Below are 24,057 nucleotides of genomic sequence, written 5' to 3' on the forward strand. Positions count from 1 at the left end.
GATTGTCCCATTGTGTGAAGGATCTGTTAATCAGAGACATTTAAAACGAGTTGAAAAAGATTTAAATCAATAAAATCTTCAAAAAATTAGTAAGTAATGGAACTATTTAAAATTGCGCCAATTAATTAAAAGTAATATTAATTAAAATAAAGAAGGTAAAAACAGCCTTTGGGTGCTCCACGCATGTAACTTATCTTTTCTGTGCTGTTTAGTGACTATATTCAAATCAACCACCACGTATGACAGCTATGAGTGATGTAAGGCTGAGGGACTGGATACAAAGTGTATCTGTTCTACTAGCTCAGCATAGCTGAGCTCTGTCCCTGGACTCAGTGCTGTGTTCAGCAGCAGAGTGGGAAGTCAGGTGCACTGGCATCTGTCCTCCAGCATATTTTAGGATTTTTGTTCTTATACTATTGATGTGCTGCAAATTAGGTTACTAGCTAACTAATAGCACTGTGAAAGAGTTACTAACCTTTAGTATCTTTAACAGGAAGGACTTTTAAAGATGATTTGCCTCTGAAGCAGACTGAGTTTGTTGGTACTACAGTCAGTCACATTCATTTGCAAAGATAGTGAGCATGCTGTGATACTGATAAAGGGAAGAACCTTGGTTCTGGGAAATCCATTCAGAATAGAAGGCTTGGAGGGTCATAGCTGGGGGAATCACCCAGGCAAAAGAGGGTGAGGCAACTTGAGAAAGGCCAGAGAGAAGGGAACAGCATGTGATCCATTAGGCCATCAAGAAAGAGCTGATTAGTGCACTGGTCACCAGAATAGTGATGGACATGGAATGCTGATGGTACTTAGGCAGTACATGAGAGAAGTTGGAGAAGAGTGGCCGTCCAACTCCAAGGTGGGAGTGATGCTGGACTTGGCCGGCCTTGGCTTAATACCATGATCAGTTCAAGGGAAGAACAAAGGAGAAGGCCGTCCTATTCCCTGCCCTCCTGCTCCTTGCCCTGCTGCAACCTGTTTGAACTGAAGTACTCATCCTCACCACTGCTTGCTTGACTGAGCAACTGGACCAACATGGGTTACACAAGTTTGTTTTGTCAGTCTTGCGGAATTATGTGTTGTAATTAGGGTAACAAACCACAATGTTCCACAACCCTGTCTGTGTAATCTGTATTGAGAAAGCATCCTGCTCCCTGCCCTCCCGTTTTCTCCTCTCTTGGTCCCTACCCTCTTGCTCCCTGCCTTCCTGCTCCTTGCACTTCTGCTCCCTGTCTGAACTGAAGTACCCATTCTTGCTGCTGCTTGCTTGACCGACAGGACCAAAATTGGTTTTACATGTTGTTTTGACTGTCTTGCAGAATTATGTGTTGTAATGAGGGCAACAAACCACAATGTTCCACAAGCCAGTCTGTGCAATCCGTATTGAGATAGCCATCCTGCTCCCTGCCCTCCTACTCCCTGTTTGAACTGAAGTACTGATCCCTGTCATTCTTTGCTTGACTGAGCGACTGGACCAACATGGGTTACACATGTTTGTTTTGTCTGTCTTACAGAATTATGTGTTGTAATTAGGCAACAAACGACAATGTTCCACAACCCTCTGTAATCTGCCTTGAGATAGACTCAAGATCTTCCATTGTACCTCCCTCTTCAACTGGATCCTCAACTTCCTTTTCGGGAGACCACAGTCAGTGCAGATCAGTAGTAACATCTCCTCCTCGCTAATGATCAACACAGGCGCACCTCAAGGATGCATGCTTAGCACACTGCTCTAATCTCTCTACACTCATAACAGTGTGGTTAGGTACAGCTCAAACAACATCTATTAATTTGCTGATGGCACCACTGTTGCTGGCAGAATCTCAGATGGTGATGAAGAGGCGTCCAGGAGTGAGATAGATCAGCTGCTTGAGTGGTGTTGCAGCAACAACCTTGCACTAAGCGTCAGCAAGACCAAGGAATTGATTGTAGACTTCAGGAAGGGGAATTTGGGAGAACACACACAAATCCTCATTAGAGGTCAGTGGTGGAAAGGGTGAGTAGCTTCAAGTTTCTAGGCATCAACATCTCAGAGGATCTATCCTGGGCCCAACACATTGATGCAATCACAAAGAAGGCACTCCAGCAGCTCTACTTTATTAGGAGTTTGAGGAGATTTGGTATGTCACCAAAGACTCTTGCAAATTTCTACAGATGTACAGTGGAAAACATTCTGACTGGTTGCATCACTGCCTGGTTTGGAGGCTCCAATGCGCAGGATCGAAAGAGGCTGCAGAGGGTTGTAGACTCAGCCAGCTCCATCACGGACACAACCCTCCCCACCATCGAGGACATCTTCAAGAAGTGGTGCCTCAAGAAGGCGGCATCCATCACTAAGCACCCTCACCACCCGGTACATGCCCTCTTCTCATCACTACCATCGGGGAGGAGGTACAGGAGCCTGAAGACCCACACTCAACATTTCAGGAACAGCTTCTTCCCCTCAGATTTCCAAATGGTCTGTGGACCCATGAACACTACCTCATTATTTCTCTTTTGCACTATTTATTTATTTTTGTAACTTATAGTAATTTTCATGTCTTTATGTCTTGCACTGTACTGCTACCACAAAACAACAGATTTCACAACATATGCCAGTGAAAATAAACCTGATTCTGCTTCTGATCCTGATTGTTCCTGATTTTACTGCTACATTAGTCAGGAATGCTCAAACCTGTGAAGAGTACCTTGTAAGTGATTTTCTTCTGAATTGCTGGCAAATGTTTTGGCCCAATGTCTACCTTCAATGGAGAGCTGGATAGGTGCCTGTCTGGGCAGAAGTATATCAGTTTATCTCTTTGTTTCTGGTCAGAATTTTAATGAACAATTTAACCCAACACCCAGTTCAATATTGATAGTATTTGATTACCAGAGGAGTTGTCCTTGGGGTAAAATATCAGGTAGGCTACCTGCCTACTGATGTGGTCATATGGGGAGAAAACCCTAAACTAGTGAATTAAGTCAATGAAAAAAATTCTAAGACAGTGTGCAACATGCTATCATTACTAAATAGCTCGTTTATCACCAACAACTGGGGATGAATTTCTTAGCAGTGCAGATCTCTCTGGTGTCCTGACCAATATTTATCTTTCACTAATGTCACTAAAACATATGATCTGGCTATTTTCACATTGTTGTTTAGGGGATCTGTCTATGCTCTAAGTGGCCGTCCTTTTTCCTACATTACAACAGCATATGTATTTCAAAAGCCTCCTTTTGACAATAATGGCTTTGGGATATCCAAAGGCTATGAAATGTGCTGAAGAAAAGGTGCCAAATAAACATGTCTCACTTCTCTTTTATCTCCATGTCGAGAATGCCCATATAATTTACATTGTTGCATGGATAATGAACCTTTTTTGAGCAGTGATCATTAAGCTAACATTCTGTTGTAGACAACAATAAAGTTTCCTCAACAAGAAAAAAAATCTCTGAAATCACCTCAAATGATAATTGGAGGCTTCAGAGTCAAATTGATTAGTTACCTCATATTGTGTGAGAGAGAACAGCAGAGGTTTAATGCTAGTTGAGCATCCTTCCTTTGAGGGGCCTACTCATGGATCACATGACACTGAAAGCCAATGACATTATTTTTCACAGCTGTTGAGAGAACGATAATTATTTTTCTCTCCGGAGCTGAAGCCTGATCTGGTGAGTATTTCAGTATATGGGGCTCTCTGGATTACCAATAACCCGATTTATGGAAATCTGACTTTATGCAAATTCTCCCATACATTTTCAAAGCATTTTTCAAGCTAATAATAAAGCTAGCACAAAACATTTTTAAGCCAGTAATAATAATAAAAAAATGTTTCATGGTATTCATTAATGACCAGATATAGTATATATTCCAGTAATTTAATTATGGGTAGTGTTACAGTGATTATTCAATGAAATGAAAGAATTATAGCAAATCTATGTATAACATAGATACGATATGTGTTACTATAGAAAATAGACCTTTCTGACTTACAGAGAAATCAGTTACAGTTAGTTCTCAGGAACAGAACCCTTGTGTAACCTGGGCACTGCCTGTATTAGTGTTTCACAGCCTCCACTGATGAGGCTGCTCATTCAAGCCCATTCCCTGCTCCTTTGATTCATTTGTGCTGTATAAATTACTACTTCTTCACACTTTCTGCTTATGTGTGGGTGAACATATCTGAGATGGTGAGTGGCCTTGAGGTAGAATATTTTGTGCAGGGGATAGTCCTCATTGAGTTGGGTTAGAGAAACATGGAACATAGCTCTTTTCATGGCGAGATAGAAGGATTTTTAGTCAGAAAATGAATCAAGGGTTATTGGGAGAGGGCAGCAAAGTGGACAAGGAAGTTTGAATCTGCTTTGATTTTATTGAGTGGTGGAGCAGGATCAGGGGACCCAGTGGTCTACTCCTGTTTCTATTTATGTTAAACAGAAGTTTATTTTGTCCATGACAACTTTCCCCACCACTGATTTTAAACTATGGTTTTCTTATTCCCTTTCCTCAGTCTTGAGAAATGGTAAAACATTAACAACCTTCCTTCCTGGATACCAAAAATGTTCCTGTATTCATTTAGAGCTGTAAATTTGTGATCAATAGACATGGTGTTGGTCACAAGCTGAAGAATATTTTGTATCCATTTGCTTTTACCAAATCTTTCAGTGATAACAGCAATGATTATAGTCTGCTTTGAAAATTATTCCATTGTGCAAATCCTACAGTTTTCACGTGTTGCATGCTGCATGAATTACATTCCAGTTGATAAAGGAACAAAACAGCATGATTGCTGAAACTATCAAATCTTGTGATATGTATAAAGATGGAAAAAGAAAATTGGGGGTGGTATGAAATGGCCTACTGTTCCACTAATACCCATCTTGTACAGTCGTTGAAGATCAATTTCACGCTCCTTCACTTCTGAAATCTCATAGCAAAATAAGACCTTGAAACTTTTCAATCGTTAAGAATACCCTTCCCACCAGGAAAAGGAAACTCTGGTAAAAGAAGAAGTTCTTGACATTTCTTTAAGTTATTGTTTTGGGATCTGGGGCATTAATTACCCATGAGTAGGTGTTGGTGAGCTGCTTTCATGGACTGCTGCAGTCCTTTTATATTTCCCTATTTCCTTCTGACATAAAAGGAGGCCATTCAAAGACTATTCTGGCTCTGATATTGATGCTATCAGACTGAACCCCAACATTTCCACGTAATCTACTCTCTCACTTGACCATTATGAACAATTTTTTCACTGTACCTCGGTACAACAATAAACCAATTCCAATTCCAATTGTAGTGCCTTACAGCATGATGGAAAAATGTGATTTTATCTCCACGTGTGGTCACTCTTCCAATGCTATAGTGGTCATATATAGTTGCCACAGGTAAATTGGTGATGAAGAGTTCAGACAGGATTAATATCTTGTATTGGTTTGTCACTACCTGCCATAGATCCAATCTGGCAGGTATCTCCTTCAGGACTCAGCCTGCTCAGTCAGCCATGGTGTTACCAAACTAAAGGGGATGGGCATTGAAGTACACCCCCCCACCCCAAAAGTACATTCTAGGCCTCTTCTTGCAATGGTTATTCCAAGTGTTACCAAGTGCTTCTTCTAATTAGAATAAGGTGGTGATTTTGGTCTCCTTATCCAGTTCCTGCCCCAGAAAAGGCCATAGCAAACAGAGATGCTGTCTGTTTGGCCTGTCCAGTTAACAGTATGCTCCATATTCATCCATTTTTCCTTCCATAACAGGGCAAATACTTCTATTGCAAATAAATAAGAAATGGGATTCTATAATGTCAAGATGCTGTAATTTGCTGATTTTACCTTCTAAAGCCATATCTAGCACACTCTTATAGACAGGTTTTGGTCCATAGAGGAGTCAAGTGTCACAGGAAACAGGCAGAAAAGTGAATTGAGATCAAGAACAGATCAAAGTCGAGTTTATTGTCACATGCACAAGTACATGTGTGCACGGGTGCAATGAAAAACTTGCAGCAGCATCACAGGCACATAGCATCATATAAGCAGCATTCACAAGAAAAACGTAAAATAAACATAAATTATACACAATTTTCACAAGAAAGAATGCAAGTAAAACAAAATAAAAGTCCATTTTACTACAAAGTGATCAAAATGGTCATAGTGTTGATAAACTGTAACGATTAGGGTTTTGCTGGTTGGTTCAAGAACCAAATGGTTGAAGGGAAGTAGCTGTTCTTGAACCTGGTGGTGTGGGACTTCAGGCTTCTGTACCTCCTGCCCGATGGTAGCTGCAAGAAGATGGCATGGCCCAGGTAGTGTGGATCTTTGATTATGGATGTTGCCTTCTTGAGGCAGCACCTCCTGTAGATACCACTGATGGTGGGGAGGGATGTGCTTGTGTTGTATTGTAAGATCAGCCATAATCTTACTGAATGGCAGAGTTAGCTCAAGGAGCCATATGGCCTATTCCAGCTCCCATTTCTTCTCATGAAATTATAAACAATTGGTAGAAGAAATTGTAAACACAACGAGATGCTGGAGGAACTCAACAGGCCAAGCAGTATCCATGGAGAAAAACAGACGGTCAATGTTTTGGGTCAGGACCCTTCTTCAGGACTGAAGATAGGAAAAGGGGAAGCCCAATATATAGGGAAGAAAAACAGAGCAGTGGACAAAAGAGGGGAGGTAGGGTGGGCACAATGTCGTGATAGGTAGATGCAGGTAAGAGATAGTGATAGGCAGATGCGGAGGAGGAGTGGGGAGCAGATCCACCAGGGGATGGGTCAAAGGGTCAACAGTAGAAGAAATTGTTGGATGGTTTCTCCAAATGCCATCTCAGTTAAAGCTGCAGTGAACTTTTGAATGGATATATCTAACACTAGATATGGGAATGTCCTTGAATCTTGTAAGATTTTTAAAATTTACTTTTGCTTCTGGAACGTGACATTATGGAGGTGCTTCTAGGAATACCAATGAGGTGACCAGAAGAGAGATCAATATGAATAATTCATGTCTGCAGAACTTCTTCCTCTCCCAACATAGTTTATCGATGAAAGGTTTCTTGGTTGTGCCAAAATCTACACACAGAGTCAGGATGTGTAAAGCATTGCCCTTTGTGTTCCTTAACTTATTAGCTTCTTGCAAATTGCCGCAAAGGACATTATCAGCTGAACTTGCAATGTATTCAAGAGTTAAACAGGTGTCTACTACTTTATTTGCTAGATTCATCACATGGACACACTAAAACAATTGGACAGAGTTTGGGGTTTCACTCATTCATTAAAGCAAAGAAACATAGAAAATAGAAGCAGGTGAAGGCAATTCAGTCCTTTGAGTCTCCTCAACCATTCAACATAATCGTGGCTGGTCATTCACTTGAATGCCCCTGTTCCTGCCTTCACCCCATATTCACTAATCCCTTTAACATTAAGAAATCAATCCATCTCCTTCTTGGTTATATTTAATGGTTTGGCTTCCACAGCTTTTTGCAGTGGAAAATTCCACAGGTTCACCAAATTGGGCAAAAGGTTTCTATCAATCTCCATTCTAAATGGCATATTCTTTATTCTGAGTTGTGGCCCCTGGTTCTGGACTCTGCATCCATCTGGAACATCCTCCCTGCATGTGGTTCTATCTTGTTAAAATTTCATTGTTTTTCATGAGGTCACCTCTCCCTCATCTATACTCCGTTGAATATACATCTAACCAACCAATCTCTCCTCATGCAAAAATTGGCAATCATTGTCATGAAACAGCAGAGGGAATTTTGATGTCAAATCTCAATCCCAGACCCTGTCCCGACACCTCCAGTATTGATGGGGCCTGTGGATTGGGGTAACCAACATAGTCCCAGGAGACAGCTTGCTCTTTGAATATTTAAATAGCTAACTTTCTCTTTACATTTAGATTGAACCATGGCTGGTCAGGTTTCTGGAGCTTTGAGAAACCTGACATCTGAAGGAAGGTGTGGACTGGGGATTGAACATATAAATACCATTCTAGGATGAGCTCTGATCCAGGAGGAGTGGGAATACTTTTCCAAACCACTGTTCCCTTCATCACCAAACTTACTGATAAACATTCCTGCTCTCATGTTGGCCAAGCATGGTTGGGAAACAGAGACTAAAAGTGGTCCTGACATTAATTTCCTGAGTTCAAAGCAGAATATCTGGTAGATATCAGAGCCAATAACTTAAGTGCCTGGGCAGGCCATTGTTTTTTTTATGCCACTCAGTGCGTCCATACTACAACTTAGATCTGGAATGAGGATGCGAGATGGAATCACTAACTGAGGAAAAAAATATCCTGTGGCATGGTCAGTAAGAACTCAGAAGGTGTTCAAAAGCCACCTAACACTACAGCTATTTAGGAAATGAACTTTAGTTGAACTCTTGGTTATCCATTTTTATTTCATTCACAAACCCTACAGTGACACCAATCCTATAATCAAAAGTATCTGTCCAAATACCAAAAGTACTCTATCACCAGTATTGTAAGGGTATATATCTGTAGAAAAGCAGCCTCACTCAATGATTCTGAAGAACAATGGAGCATCCTGAGAGATAAAGCAGAAACCCAGATTTTGTAGGGAAGTATCACTAATTACTGATGGTTTCCCATTTAATAGACAACAACTCAGGATTTCCCGACAAATACAGAGACCTGAAGTTGCTGTCAGCTGTGTATGATTTTTGAAGAACACATTCTGAAGTCCAGCGGTGGAGTTCAAAGTTGTGATAATTCCCCAGCAATAGCCTGGGTTAGGTTTGGTCAGGGAGTAATGTCTCCATTCAGTCAAATGGATAGGAACAACTGCTGGGGACCAGGATAAGATTTAGTGAATTTACATTTGAATGGACAGTCAGAGACTTTTTCCCAGGACGAAAATGGCTAACACGAGAGGGCATCATTTTAAGGTGATTGGAGGAAGGTATAAGGGGGATGTCGGAGGTAAGTTTTTTACACAGAGAGTGGTGGGTGCATGGAACGCACTGCCAGCAGAGGTTGTGGGGGCAGATACATTAGGGTCATTTAAAAAACCCTTAGATAGGCACATGAATGATAGAAAAATGGAGGGCTATGTGGGTGGGAAGAGTTAGATAGATATTAGAACAGGATAAAATGTCAGCACAACATCATGGGCCGAAGGGCCTGTACTGTGCTGTAATGTTCTATGTCTGTGTCTAAACAATGCTTTCATTTATTTAAATGTTTCAATTGTTTTTAAGTATGAGGCAGTGTTTGTATTTTTATTTTCTGTAGCTTTTTAATTATTTTTTATCTTTTAATTTTTCTTTCCTGTTTTGTATTTTTATTGAATGTTTCTTACAATTAGAAATCTTAAGTTTTTTTTTGACAACCTTGACAGTTGGCTAAGCTGAGACCATAACTTATCCAGCTCTCAGTTCCTTTTTAGTTATTTCACAGGTGGGCCTTGTTCATTCCCAACCATGTGATAACACATGCACAAGACCCTGCCTCTACATAGGACCTCATCATTTAAGATCAGCCTGATGCATTACAAACAAGTCTTAGCTGTGTAGCTGTGAGAGCAGGCAGTACACTACTGACAGGAATTTCTTTCACATATTCAATAGTTGACTTTTGTGTGACATATTGGATTATAAGATTTAACTTCTTTTGGGAACTCTCTAAGGACCATCAGAAATTGATGGTGAACAGAAATAACCTATTTCAAATTCTGTGCCTCTGATTTGTCCCTTTGCTTCAAGAGAGTTTCAATACAAGCTGGCTCTCCATTTAGCTCCTAGGCTATTTGTGGCCCTGTTCACTTGTGAATTATTTAGAGCACGTCTCTCAAACAGAATGTCAACTTCTTAGTATGATTTCTACAACAATCACTCATAGCACCACCCTACATTAGAAACAAAAGTGTAAAATGAGACTTCTTCCATGTTTTTGGTGAAGCTATAGTGACAGAGCTGCATCAGCTCTTGAAGAAATTCCCAACCTATGTTGTTATGCTCAGGAATTGAGTCAGTGGCTAAAAGGTGAGGAAGATATCAAAAAACTTTGCTGTGATTCAGGTCTCCAGCTTCACTGTCTCTGATGCTGGTGGCCATATTTTATCTCTATCTTTGTCACGGACTACGTGCTTGAAGAATGACAGGTCCCCTCACTGTGCTGGTTGGTTGGTTGGTAATTTTGTACAAGTATTTTCTCAGCAAGTTACTTCATTACACAGAATTAATGAGAGAAGACCACCAAATGACATGAATCAGAAATATCCAGGTTGGCAATGCAATTTAAGGCATCCATGAACACAAATTTTCCCAGATCTTCTGATATGTTGACAAGCAACTATTTTCCTAATCTAATAGGGTCGATGGCCATTTTATTTTCATTTGGATATGCAGCCCTAATCTTGCTTGTAATGGTACTTTTCCATTCTTTGCTGCACTTTTGCTAGAAGAGCCAAAGAAAAATAGTGTTTCCATGCTTTCTGCAGTACTTTCATCAGATGAGTGAGTGAACCCCTGAATAAGTTCACCCCTGGATGTATCTTTTCTAGCTGTTAACACAAGTATAAATGTACCACTCCAGGTGCATCTTTTTTCATTTACAGGCTAGCCTTACTGATCTTCACTGTTAACAACCACACATTATAACATTATGATTACATGTGCAAAGACAGATTTATATATGGTGCATTTACTAAAGACAGTATGGCCTAACCAACAAAAAACTCGCTCCAGCTCTCCACCTCATTTTGTAAATTTATCTTATTTGAAATTCATTGTCAATTGCCTCAAAGGAAATAAAATTCACTGTCTATTAAAGTTGGGGACAGAAAGGCACCTTCAGTAGACATCATGTACAAGAAAATAAGGCTCTAATCATTTCCTTCAGTCAGCTGAAAAGGATTAAATCTTCAGCTTCCAGGTAATGTTATGGCTGAGCCTTGGGGAAGAATAATTCATGATTAGGGACAAGGCTAGTCTAGCAAATGTGAACATTATGTCCATTACTTAAACACACTTCCTGGGTTGACTGCTAATGTACCCATGGGGCCTTTACGACAGCAGTAACAGATAGGAGCAATGAAACAGAAAGACAAGGACAAGAAGTATTAACATCCATGTTGTACAGTAAAACATAGACTGATCACTACTGAATTAGTGCCTTTGGTAAACAGTGGAGATAACTCATTTTAATAGAAGAATTTTGCTAATCCTTATGTATATTGAACAACTGAATCAACTAAACTTTAGCTATATATTGATTAAACAGTGATGCAGTGAATGGTAATTCTTTAATATATGCTATTCGGTGGCTTAAGCCTTATTCATTATGCATACGATATTAAACATCCTACTACACTGTGCAAACAGTTAATTTAATCTTGCAGCCAAATGAATGAAGTAAAATTATTTGGTAGTAACATACATCTTAACAACAATAATGCATTTTAGTTAGAAATGTACAAAATCGACCAGTGTTTTGGTTGACTTTTCAGAGGGTTGTTTTCAGATTTACAACCAGATAAAAATATGGCAAGAAGAAACCATACAGGGAGGAAGTTAATAAGCACTGGAGGTCACTTCCGATCATAGAGGACGTGTCCTTGCACTACTGCCAGAAAATATTCAGCAGACAATGAGAAGTTAGCAGTGTCAGTTCAGTGAAGTTTACAAGCGATGCTTTGATTCTTTAGGTGTTCAAATCCTATCAGGTCAAACAGTGTCTTTCTGTCTTTGTTCCAACTAAGATGAGTAATAGGGTATTCACGTCACATTCACGTCAGTTCTTAGCAATGCTAAGGTGTAGGAAAATGAAAGATTTGCATTCATATAGTGCCTTTCAGGATGCCCAAAAGCTTTTGAACGTTGACACTGTCATAAAGTAGAGAATGCACCAGCCAATTTGAACACACCAAACTCTCAGAAACAACAATGTGATAAGCAGATGATTTGATTTTTATGTGTAATGTTGATAGGGGATCAGTATTAGCCAGAGCATTAGGGTGACTACCCTGCTTTTCCTCAGATTAGTGCAATGGGACCTTTTACATCCACTTGAGAAAGGAGGCAGGACCTTAATTTGACATCTGACTGTGCAGCGATCCTTCAGTAATGGACCTGATTCCATCTGCAGCATAAAGGGATTAAAGTGGATTCCAAGTGACTGAAGTGGAAGGAAAAACAATTTTTCTTTACCAGAAAATGTATGAGGCAATACAAATGTATCAGTTATGGTTTTGGTGTCAGTTTGGCTCAATATTGTTGGCTTAATTCAGTTGTTCAATATGATTAGCACAGTTCTCCTATTAAAATTAGTTTTCTATGTTGCTTCCCACCGCATCTGTCTTCCTACCAAGCTCTATTTCAAAACAACAGCATAATGAGTTGGTTGATTTTTCAGTATAATACTGAAAGTGTCCTGAACTTTCAAAGATACCATAATTTGGATGAGATATTATTTCAGGATGCATGTGTCTATTCTAATCCAAGTAATCAATATTCACAGAAGAGCAAGCCCCTTCCCCCAATCATTTCTATCAAAACACTTTATAACCGGTCATTCACCTCATTGATGTTTATCAGAGATGCAGACATATGGGAAGAGATAATCATTGCAGTCGAAGAAATGGGCCAATCAATGATTTCAATTAACTGTATGTTGCTGGTTTTCTGTGCCAAGGGCAGAACAATTGACTGAATTTGATCTCCTTTAAACTGAATTTAAAGTTGTTGTAGCATTGGTATGAGAAGCAGACCTGAATGAGGCTTCATTTGACTGCTAGCCACTGCAACAGCAGGTCATTGATAATGAATGAATGTGATCACAGGTGTCTGAAATTCTAGAAGCAATGTGATGAACTCCTCTGATCAGTACAAAGTTTCTATTCTAACCTGAGGCCAGTGGCCACCACTGTGTTGAAGATAGATTCAAGCAAATTGATTTTTGAACCAGTGCAAACAAAAGTCATGGCAACTCAAACATAATTGTTTAAAATTTCAGTTTTAAATTCAGCGACCTTTTGCAAATTTCAGTCTATGTTTTCTACCTCCCAGGTTGTGCTAATATCAAAAAGACATTAATGAATTTCAGCAAAGGTTTGTGAAGTTGATGTGATTGGACACGTCACGAAAATGTCATTTACATCCCCACATCCTCAAGCTTTAATACTGAAACTCAATATTATGGCATGCTTATTATTGTATCAGCACAGATTGTCAGTAAGTTTTTGCAATCATACAGGGTGTTTTACAGCATTTATTCAACAGTAGTCATCTCATAGTATCTTTCTTATGATTTACAGAAATTGGGAACCCCCAGCACCTATTCTGCAGTAGCCATAGGCTTCTTCTCAAGTTGTCTCTCAGGATCGAAGATGATTTGCTTTTGTTCCTGTCTGGTGTGTTCTGTGCTGGTTGAAGAGGCCAATGTGGGAATGTGTAGACTTGGGCATAGATAGGACAGGAGGGTGGGTAGTTTTAAAGGTGGTGTGCTTCTTCTATCATTTATGCTGGGCTCCTATGTGCTTCTGATGAATGAACTTGTTCAAAACACCATCCTGAATGCTTGTTCTCCATCTTGAGTGGTCATGGGTCAGGGATTTGATGAGTTGGTGGGGATGTTATACTTTTTTTGAGGAAGCTTCAAGAATATCCTTGAATCATTTCTTCTGTCCACCTAATAATCTCTTACCATGAGAGATCTCAGAACAGAATGTCTATTTTGGGAGTCTCGTATCAGATATGCCAACAACATGGCCTGTCCATTGGACCCATATGAGTGCATCTAGACATGTTGGCCTTAGTTTGTTATCCTGTCAATGGATCTATGGTGCAAAATATGAGGTTAGATCATCTACATGGTATTGTAGTGTAGCAGTTAGTGTAATGCTATTACAACGCTGGCGACCTGGGTTCAATTCTGGTCACTGTTTGTAAGAAGTTTGTACGTTCTCCCCATGACTGCATGGGTTTCCTCCGGGTGCCCCAGTTTCCTCCCATATTCCAAAGACGTACGGGTTAGGAAGTCGTGGGCATGCTATGTTGGCGCTGGAAGCATGGCGACACTTGCGGGCTGCCCCCAGAACATTCTACGCAAAGATGCATTTCACTGTGTATTTCGATGTACATGTGACTAATAAAGAAATCTCATCTTATCTTATCTTATCTCATCTTATCTGTGATTGATTCTGGCTGATTTGATGGGGAAGAGTTCATTTGTATATACTGAAACAGTGTAGAATTTTCATCCCTTATTTGTGTTTCAGTGCCTGTGTGTACTTTTGCATTGGGACAGACATATGCATTGTCTATTGACTTGATGATGATCCAGATATTGGTTCACATCACGTGGAAACGAAACCTGAATGTTACTCCCCGCTGTTCTTTACACGTTGACTCAATTAGAAGCAGTGGTGCAAGCACAAGTTACAACTTACCTCTGTGCTTGGATCAGTTACTAGCAGCCAAAGGTGAACTTCATCAATTTCAGTTAACAGTAAGTATCCTGTTGGAAATTATTCTCACTCTTCAGGAGAATTGATTATACATCCTGCGTAGATCCACATAAAAGAGCCTGTCTGTTTGAAAACTCATCTAGTATTTGTTTTTAAACCCTTTGGGAATTGCCTTCATTTCTTTGCTAAAATCCCAGCAGTGTAATGCTAAGAGATCAATTAAAATTTCAAAGCAACCTACCAACTGCCAGTAAGAAACTGCAGCAATTATTGGATAAAAGCAGTTTGAAAGCAGATGAATAATGCATTATAGATCAATCACCTAACCGCTCTAGGTTCTTCCAAACTTGCCAAGTAAAACTTAATCCAAAAAATAATTTCCTGCATTGGTAGGAAGATAGATACTGGTTTATTATGTAGTAAAGAAAATAGGTAAGAGCCCATATTAAGGTAACTAGATGTAGATTTCAGATAGCTGGCGATATAAGGTTTCATATTCAAGGTGAATTGTTAGGGACTTTTATTACAGGATTTTTAAAATCAGAAATCATCTAGAACAACAAAATTGCAATTAACTGATAATGAATACTACAATAATTTTTTCTCACACAATCCTGTTTGGCAGATCTACAAAGATCATTTATTAGAAGATTGTTTTATAATATTTTTTTCAACCTAATGTAAAATTGAAAAACACTAACTTATTTCCTACAGATGCCATTATTGCTGGGAGAATATAGTATATACAAATTTGTGATAAAATAGTTTTGTTTGTATACACAAGTAGTGCATTTTCTCTGTAGTGCAGTGTGCAAGCCATGCGATGGATACACAAGAGACTGCAGATGCTGGAATCTGGAGCAACACGAGATACCAGTTAAGATCTCGACCTGAAACGTTTTCCTCCATAGATGCTGCCTGACCCACTGAGTTCCTCCAGCATCTCATGTGTTGCTGCCTTTAACTGCATAGGCTCCCTGCATGTGCTAAATTTGCAGCAAGAATCAGGCCTGCAGCCTGAATATTGATTATAATATCTGTCCAGATGCAGAGATATTTCTACCAGCCTTCTTATTGTTTTTTTCCAGTGACATCCACATTTCAACACTCACAACTTGCCACGGAAAGATTGTAATTTCTCTTTGAACAGTAGGCAAAATAAAGATGTTCTGATGGAGGATCTTCAACATGAAAAGTTAACTCTTTTTCTTATTCAACAAGTTGGCCAGCATCTAAGGAATGTTTCCAATATTTTCTGTTTAATCAGAATCAGATTTATTATCACTGACTTAGATAACATGAAATTTCAATCAATGACATGGCATGGTCACAGATGAATATCCCCATTTCACCAAGTCAACAGAGAGGCAGGTTGGGATTTCCATCCCATGTTGACCCCAGCCCCAAAGGTCTTCGACATGTCCATATCCATCTCCCCATGGGCTGTCAAAGGTGTTGACGATTCTGCTATCATGAGGAAAATCCTATGCATTTATCTGCAATGGCGTGGTCATGCAGAGGGTTTCTGGCCTATAAAGACAAACCACTTCCAGTTGTGTTTTTGGCACTGACATTTTAGAATCATGATTTAAAGGAACAGACTGGGGAAAAATGACAGTTTCAGAGGTTTCCCAGCTCTGGGTAGGTCTCTTTCTGCTGCTGGTACCTGATTTTCAAGACCATAACTGGTGTCTATGGTTTACGTGAATCATAAACCATAGACACCAGGTTGTGAATCCTGGCTATCTGAAAGGATATTGTTGATTAGAGGGATAAAATAGTTGCCAATGACCATAGAGACAGGAAAGATCATCTGCTCTATGGTGATGATTTGCAGAGGACACCAGAGCTTTGACATATGATCACCACCAATGGAGGGACCAGAAAGTAGGACTTGAAGAAATATTAACCAGATGCTGCTGGAGGAAATCATTTAGTAATAAACTATATTCAAAAAAGTTGATGAGACTATAAATAGAAAAGCCACCCAATCGAGCTGATATGAATCACTAAATGCTAAATAAGGAGGGGAAGAACACAATGGAGGCATCTACTTTCAATTTTCCTTGGGAAAGGGATGTTAGAAAATTAGAAATAGATGAACAATACATAAACCGATGAGAATAAGATGATGAAGCAGAAGGGTGGAGAAAGACATTAGGTATGGTATTTTGTCTTACATCTAATGTGACAGCATAACCTGTTGACAAGGATAATAACCTTAAACTATTTTCATGTTTTTTTAAATCTTGCATCTTTTTGAGTATTTGTGTGTCATCTTAAATCCTGTATTTCAGGCCCCAATCCTACAAGGCACAAGGGCAGAAGTAAGCCACTGGCCTCCTCAAGCTTGCTCTGCCATTTAATAAGAACATGTCTTCTGATTGTAACTTCAACTTTTCATTTCTGTTTATCAGCAATAAACTTTTACCTCAGTATTTATCAAGAATCTATCTATGCCTGCCTTATAAATATTTATAGACTCTGCTTCCACTGTCGTTTGAGGAAGGTAGTTCTAAGAAGTCATGGCCTGGAGTGCAAATTTTTGGCTCACCTCTGCCTTAAAAGGGTATCTCTGCTTTATTTTTAAACAGTGACCTCTAGTTCTAGATTGTCCCATTAAAGGACACATTTTCTCCACATCTACCCCATCAAGATCTTTCAGGATCTTATACAATCAATTCCATGTTCAATCTTTGAACTCCACAAATATGAGCCTAGCCTGTCCAACCTTTCTTTATAATTCAACATGCTCATTCCAGGTATTAGTGTAGTAAATCTTCCCCAAACTGCTTCCAATGCATTAACATCATTTAAATAAAGCGGCCCATACTGTACACAAATTCTCACTTGAGGTCTCACCAATATTCTTTATAAATTAAGTATAATCTCCCTATTTTTGAATTCAATTCCCCTAGCAATAAACAATAACATTCTTCCAGTTTCCCAAGTTACTGGTTGCACTCATATACTAGCTTTTTGTGAAACAAACATTTGGATACCCAGGCCCCTCTATATTTCAAACTTTGAAATCTCTCATCATTTAGATAATATGTTCTTTTTTACTTTTTTTCCTGTCAAAATAGACCTTTCCACTTTTTCCTGCATTATAAGCTATTTGTCAGTTCTTTGCCCACTCACTTGACCTAGCTATTTCTTTATTAGCTTCCTTACGTCTTCTTCACGATTCACTTCCCTTCGTGTCTTCTGCAAGTTTAGCAAACACGCCTTCTATGCCTTCATCCAAGGCATTTATATAAATTGTAGAAGGTTGAATGCCCAGACCAACTCCTGTGATACGCCACTCATGTAGGGTAGAAAAGATGGGAAGTCGGGCTAGGGTTCTGTGGAGAGGGTAAGGAAGAGCTGACTGCAAGGCCCATTCCGTGATTTCTACTTTAAAATTGTGAAAATTAAATAAAATGCAAAGGCAAAATTTCCAAGACTTCCGATTTTTCTGTAGCAGAAACTGATGAAGTAGTATAAATTGTATGCACTCTGAATTAAATAGTAGAGATATATCCAAGCTGGTAGGTCAGAGAATCGGATCTGCTGTGTTATTGGATGTCTTTGACTCACACACCATTATGATGTCAGAATCAGAATCAGGTTTATTATCGCTGACATATGTTGTGAAATTTGTTGTTCTGTGGCAGCAGTACAGTGCAAGACATAAAGACATAAAAATTACTAAAAGTTACAAAAATAAATAAGTAGTGCAAAAGAGGAATAAAGAGATAGTTTTTATGGTTCATGGACTGTTCAGAAATCTGATGGTGGAGGGAAGAAACTGTTCCCGAAACGTTGAGTCTGGGTCTTCGGGCTCCTGTACCTCCTCCCCAATGGTAGTAACGTGAAGAGGGCATGTCCCGGATGGTGAGGGTCCTTAATGATGGATGCCGCCTTCTTGAGGCACCACCTCTTGAAGATGTCCTTGATGGCGGGGAGGGCTGTGCCCGTGATGAAGCTGGCTGAGTCTACAACCCTCTGAAGCCTCTTTTGATCCTACACGTTGGAGCCTCCATACCAGGCAACCATTCAGAATGCTCTCCACTGTACATCTGTAGAAATTTGCAAGAGTCTTTGGAGACATACCAAATCTCCTCAAACTCCTAATAAAGTAGAGCCACTGGCGTGCCTTCTTTGTTATTGCATCAATGTGTTGGACTCAAGATAGATCCTCTGAGATGTTGATGCCCAGGAACTTGAAGCTGCTCACCTTTTCCACCACTAACACCTCAATGAGGACGTGTGTGTTCTATCGACTTCCCCTTCCTGAAGTCCACAATCAATTCCTTGGTCTTGCTAATGTTGAGTGTGAGGTGTTTTGTCAAGTGGCGCATTAGGTTGGAGCAGGAGTTGCCTATGTGACCTCTCCAACATGCCCCACCATTCCACAGATGACAGTCGATCTGATTTTGGCCTCTGCTTCATTTCCTGCCTATTCCCCATAACCCTTGACTCAACCTCTCCAAAGAAGACCCATCCAGGAATCAAACTAATGTACCTTCCCTGAACTGCCTCCAAAGCAAGTGTATCTGGCAATCCACAGGTTACAAACAATCTGCTGGAGGATCTCAGTGGGTGAAGCAGCATCTGTGGGGAAAGGAATTCCTCTTCCTCCCTGCCTCCTCCACAGATGCTGCTTGAACTGCTGGTTCCTCCAGCAGACTGTTTGTTGCTCTAGATTCCAGCATCTGTGGTCTCCTGTGCATCCACAGGTTGCAGCTCACCAATCTGTAAATGACACATTTATCCTGATTCTCTTTTCTATTAGTTAGCCAATCCTCAATCCATGTTAATATATTATCCCTAATGCCAATTCTCACAGTTCATTGAATGCCTTCTGGAAAGCCAAATGTACCACATCTACTGGTTCACCTTTATCCACGCTGCTTGGCTCATAGAACTGTAATGCATTTGTCAAACACAATTTCTCTTTCATAAAATCGTATTGATTATACTAGTTGCGCAATGAGTTTTCAGCATTTTCCCATTGTCAGGTGGCCTGCAAATTCCTGTGAGTTGTTTTCCTCCTTTCTTGAACAGAGATTTTCCAGTCTGCTCAGACTTTTCCAGAATATGGGGAATTTCGAAAGATCGCAACCAATAATGATGGAAATAACTTTAAAACAAAATATTACAGAAGCTGGAAATTTAAAATAAGACAAAAAAATACAGGCTGTACTCAGCAGGTCCAGCACCCTTTTTGGAGAGAGAAATTGAGTTAATGCTGCAGATTGTTCTTCTTTCATCAGTACGTTCCTTTCCCTTATGTTTTGATGAAAGATCAACATGAAATAATAACTTTATTTCTCTCTCCACAGATACTGCCTAATATGTGGAGTTTGTACATTCTCCCTGTGACTAAGTGTATTTCCCTTGGGTGCCATGGTTTCTTCCCACTTCCTAAAGATGTGTTGTTGATTATTGGCTACTGTTGTAGGTAGGTGGTCGGAGAATCAGGGAGAGTTGATGGACATGTGAGAAAGGATAGGTTACAAGGAAGGAAGTGGGGGAATGTGATTGATGGGAATGGCTCTGTGAGCTGGCATAGATTTGATGGGCTGAATTACCTCCTTTGTTGTAAGGAAATATGCGAAAATATGCAAGGCACTTTGGCATTAACTGAAAACACAGGAGATTAATTGCAGACACCAGGTAGCAATGACAACTTCCTAGATATGCATGGCTAGTCAATCATCCCGTGAAAGAGGAAATGTAATGATTTGTGTGTAACCCTTCGCTGAGTACATGCAGCAGTTTTGTTTCGACTTCTGACTTCCACTACTCATTTTTCTTTATCAGTCATGTAAAAGCAATAAAATATCTTCCATTGCAATGAAAAGTATGCAAAAAATTTGCAACAGTAAATATTTAATAAAGTTTCACTATGAATTCCTGACAAACAAATGAAGTAATGTACTAACTGATGTTTACACTGCGTTGCAGTCAACAATACCCTAAATCCTGCATTACACACAACTTCTTTCATCTTCACAACAGCAACTGAAAATGCTCCACATCAAAAGACCCAGTACATTTCAAAGGATCACCATGAAAGCTGGATTTCTTTTGCTCAAAATGTCAGTTAATACTACTTTGAACCATTAATCATTTTTTCCAAATCTCTCCGTGTATCAATTGACAGAAATGCTCATGTAGCAGAGGTGTAGACCAACCAGTGGTTCAAAGCATTTAGATTTACTCATATGTGAAAACATGAGGAAATCTTCTGGTAAACTTCCACCCTTTTAACTTACTAAAATAAAGAGAATGCCACTGTACCTATTACCTGGCCTCTATCCTAGTGAAGGCTTTATTTTTTGTGTTAACACATTTTAACTATGAACTCTGTTCAAGGTGAAAGGGCATGTGATTGGCATGGCAATAGGTTTGATGCATTTGGCTACAGGATACCAGGTTCCTCCTAGCATTGACACTGCCATGATAACAAGCATGTACCTTTATAAAATCAAAAAATAAGGGAAATGGCAATTCCCTTGCAGTTAAAGTGCAGGTGTATTTAATTCTTGTGACTAATGGGTTAGGTGGAGGCAGAGAAAACAGGAGAGAAGCCATGCTCCAGTTGACATTAGTAGTAGGGCTGGGGTCAGTTTTAGTCTTGGTCACATGTGATGAAGTCATGAGACACAAGAAATTCTACAAATGCTGGAGTCTGGAGCAATACACAATAAATGCTAGAGGAACTCAGCAGGTCAGGCAGCATCTATGGAGGGAAATAAACAGTCGAAGCTTTGGGCTGAGACCCTTCATCAGGACTTGGCCTGAAGCGTTGACTGTTTATTTTCCTCCATAGATACTGCCTGACCTGCTGAGTTCCTCTAGCACTTATTGTGTATTGATAAAGTCATGATGTAGTAATGAATGTGCCTTGTACACAATCTCCGAATTAGTTATTTTAAAGTCAATGTAACTGAACTTCAAAAATGTATATTATGTTGCACGTTTATTGCAAAGAGACAAGCATGGTCCTGTAGCAGTTAACACAACGCTGTTACAATGTCAGCAACCCAGGTTCAATTCCAGCTGCTGTCTATAAGGAGTTTGTACGTTCTCCCCGTGTCTGCATGGGTTTCCTCCGGGTGCTCTGGTTTCCTCCCACGTTCCAAAGACATACGGGTTAGGAAGTTGTGGGCATGCTATGTTGGAGTTAGAAGCATGGCGACACTTTCAGGCTGTTCCCAGAACAGTCTAGGCAAAAGATGCATTTCACTGTGTGTTTCGATGTACATGTGACTAATAAAGAAGTCTTATCTTATAAGTTTCTACCCACTGTGTTCTGCTGAACTTTGAGTGAAATTTGCTGTGTCACTCACTTTTCCTTGATGACCAACATAAATGATACTTACCTACTTCTTGTTCCATGGTTGGTTGTCTAACAATTAACTTTTTCATTGCCGGTATTACCGAAATGTTGTCAGTTTGAATTATTGGCCCAGACCCTCAATTGGTTGCTTTTGAAATTTGATCTTTAAACACACTGACTCTATTTGAACTTGTCAGCAGGTTGTGAGAGGTGGAGGTGGTGAACTCCTGTATTGCATGGGAAACCTGCAAGTACCTTCTGTGTGTTTTTGGTAGGAATTCATTTACATGATGTGGATATCATTGCCAGGACTCACGTTCAGTGCCCTTTGCTAATTACTCCAGAGAAGATGATGATGAACTGGCTCTTTGAGCCACTGCAGTAGCTGTGATGATTGCATTCGGAATTGAACGATTTTCAGGTATGAATAGGCAATCCCCAAAGGAGCCTAACATGCTTGTGTTAAATGCAGAAGTCATCGAGTTAGGACCCCCGTTGACTTACTTCATTTTTCCCTGTTTAAACCACCCTTGACCTTGAACTAAACCTGTGCTTTCCTCCAGAATCCCCCATTTTTTATGTTTGTACAGCAAAGAACAATCTGCTCTAGGTAGACCTGATTCAGCAAAATAATAGCATTTCTGATTTCAGGTCAGTCTGACCTGAAATCACTCAAGTTCAATTGCAGGGAGAACTGACAACACAGGTGCAGACTGCACATTGAGCTTTCTGTTTAACAACACTTTATGTTTATATAGCAACTTTAGTGTAGTAAATTGTCCCTGGGTGTTTCACTAGAGGATAATCAAACAAATATTGAGCATGAGTTACATAAGATATTAGAGCAGATAACCAAAAGCTTGTTTAGAACGAGATTTTTAATAGTGCCTTGGAAGAAAGGCAAAGAGCTATAGGAAAAGGACTCCAGAACAAAGAACCTTGACAGCTGCAGACACACCTGGCAATAATGGAGCAAGTAAAAGAGGAATAGGACATATTTACAGATGTAAGCAGGGGCAGAGTCATTGAGGATACTGAACCAAGGACCCGAATTTTGAAGTTAACCAGGGGTGAGTGTAAGTCAGCAAACAGAGGGGAAACAAGTGATGGAATTTGGTACAACTTCATTATGGGCAGCAGAATGCTAGATGCTCCGAAGTTTATGGGGGCCGGTCAGTGCATTGGAATAGATGTGACAAGTGGCAGATGGAGTTCAATCCGGAGAAGTGTGAGGCGGTACACTTTGGAAGGACAAACTCCAAGGCGGAGTACAAGGTTAATGGCAGGATTCTGGGTAGTGTGGAGGAACAGAGAGATCTGAAGGTTCATATATACAGATCACTGAAAGTTGCCTCACAGGCGGATAGGGTAGTTAAGAAAGCTTATGGGATGTTAGCTTTCATAAGTCGTGGGATCGAGTTTAAGAGCCGCAAGGTAATGATGCATCTCTACAAAACTCTGGTTGGACCACTCTTGGAGTATTGTGTCCAGTTCTGGTCACCTCATTATAGGAAGGATGTGGAAGCATTGGAAAGGGTGCAGAGGAGATTTACCAGGATGCTGCCTGGATTGAAGGGTATGGATTATGAGGGATTATGAGGAGAGACTAAGGGAGCTAGGGCTTTACTCTTTGGAGAGAAGGAGGATGAGGGGAGACATGATAGAGTTATACAAAATCTTAAGAGGAATAGATAGAATAGACAGCCAGCGCCTCTTTCCCAGGGCACCAATGCTCAATACAAGAGGGCATGGCTTTAAAGTAATGGGTGGAGTGTTCAAGGGAGATATCAGAGGGAGGTTTTTCGCCCAGAGAGTGGTTGGTGCATGGAATGTGCTGCCTGGGGTAGTGGTGGAGGCAGATATGTTGGTCAAGTTCAAGAGATTGTTAGATAGGCATATGGAGGAATTTAAAATAGGAGGATATGTGGGAGGAAGGGGTTAGATAGTCTTAGGCGTGGTTTCAAGGTCGGCACAACTTGGTGGGCCGAAGGACCTGTATTGTGCTGTATTGTTCTATGGTTCTGTGGTTCTATAGATGAGTCCTGGGGTAATGGACGAAGAGGTGAGGATTTTAACAGCAGACGATTGAGGCAGAGGTGGGATTGGCGGAGGTTACGGAGATGGAAACAATTTGCCTTAGTGATGATGTAGACTTGTGGTCAGAGGCACATGCCATGGTCAGATATGACAACAGGGTTTTAAAGAGTTTGGTTCAGCCATGAGAAAGATGGAGCTAATGAGTGGGGAATAACTTGTGGAGTGGGCTGAAGATCAAGGGTTTGATCTGCCCTATAGTTAGTCGGATAAAATGTCAGTGTTGAATGTCAAG

The sequence above is a fragment of the Pristis pectinata genome, chromosome 7, assembly GCF_009764475.1.
Source record: "Pristis pectinata isolate sPriPec2 chromosome 7, sPriPec2.1.pri, whole genome shotgun sequence".
NCBI lineage: Eukaryota > Metazoa > Chordata > Chondrichthyes > Rhinopristiformes > Pristidae > Pristis > Pristis pectinata.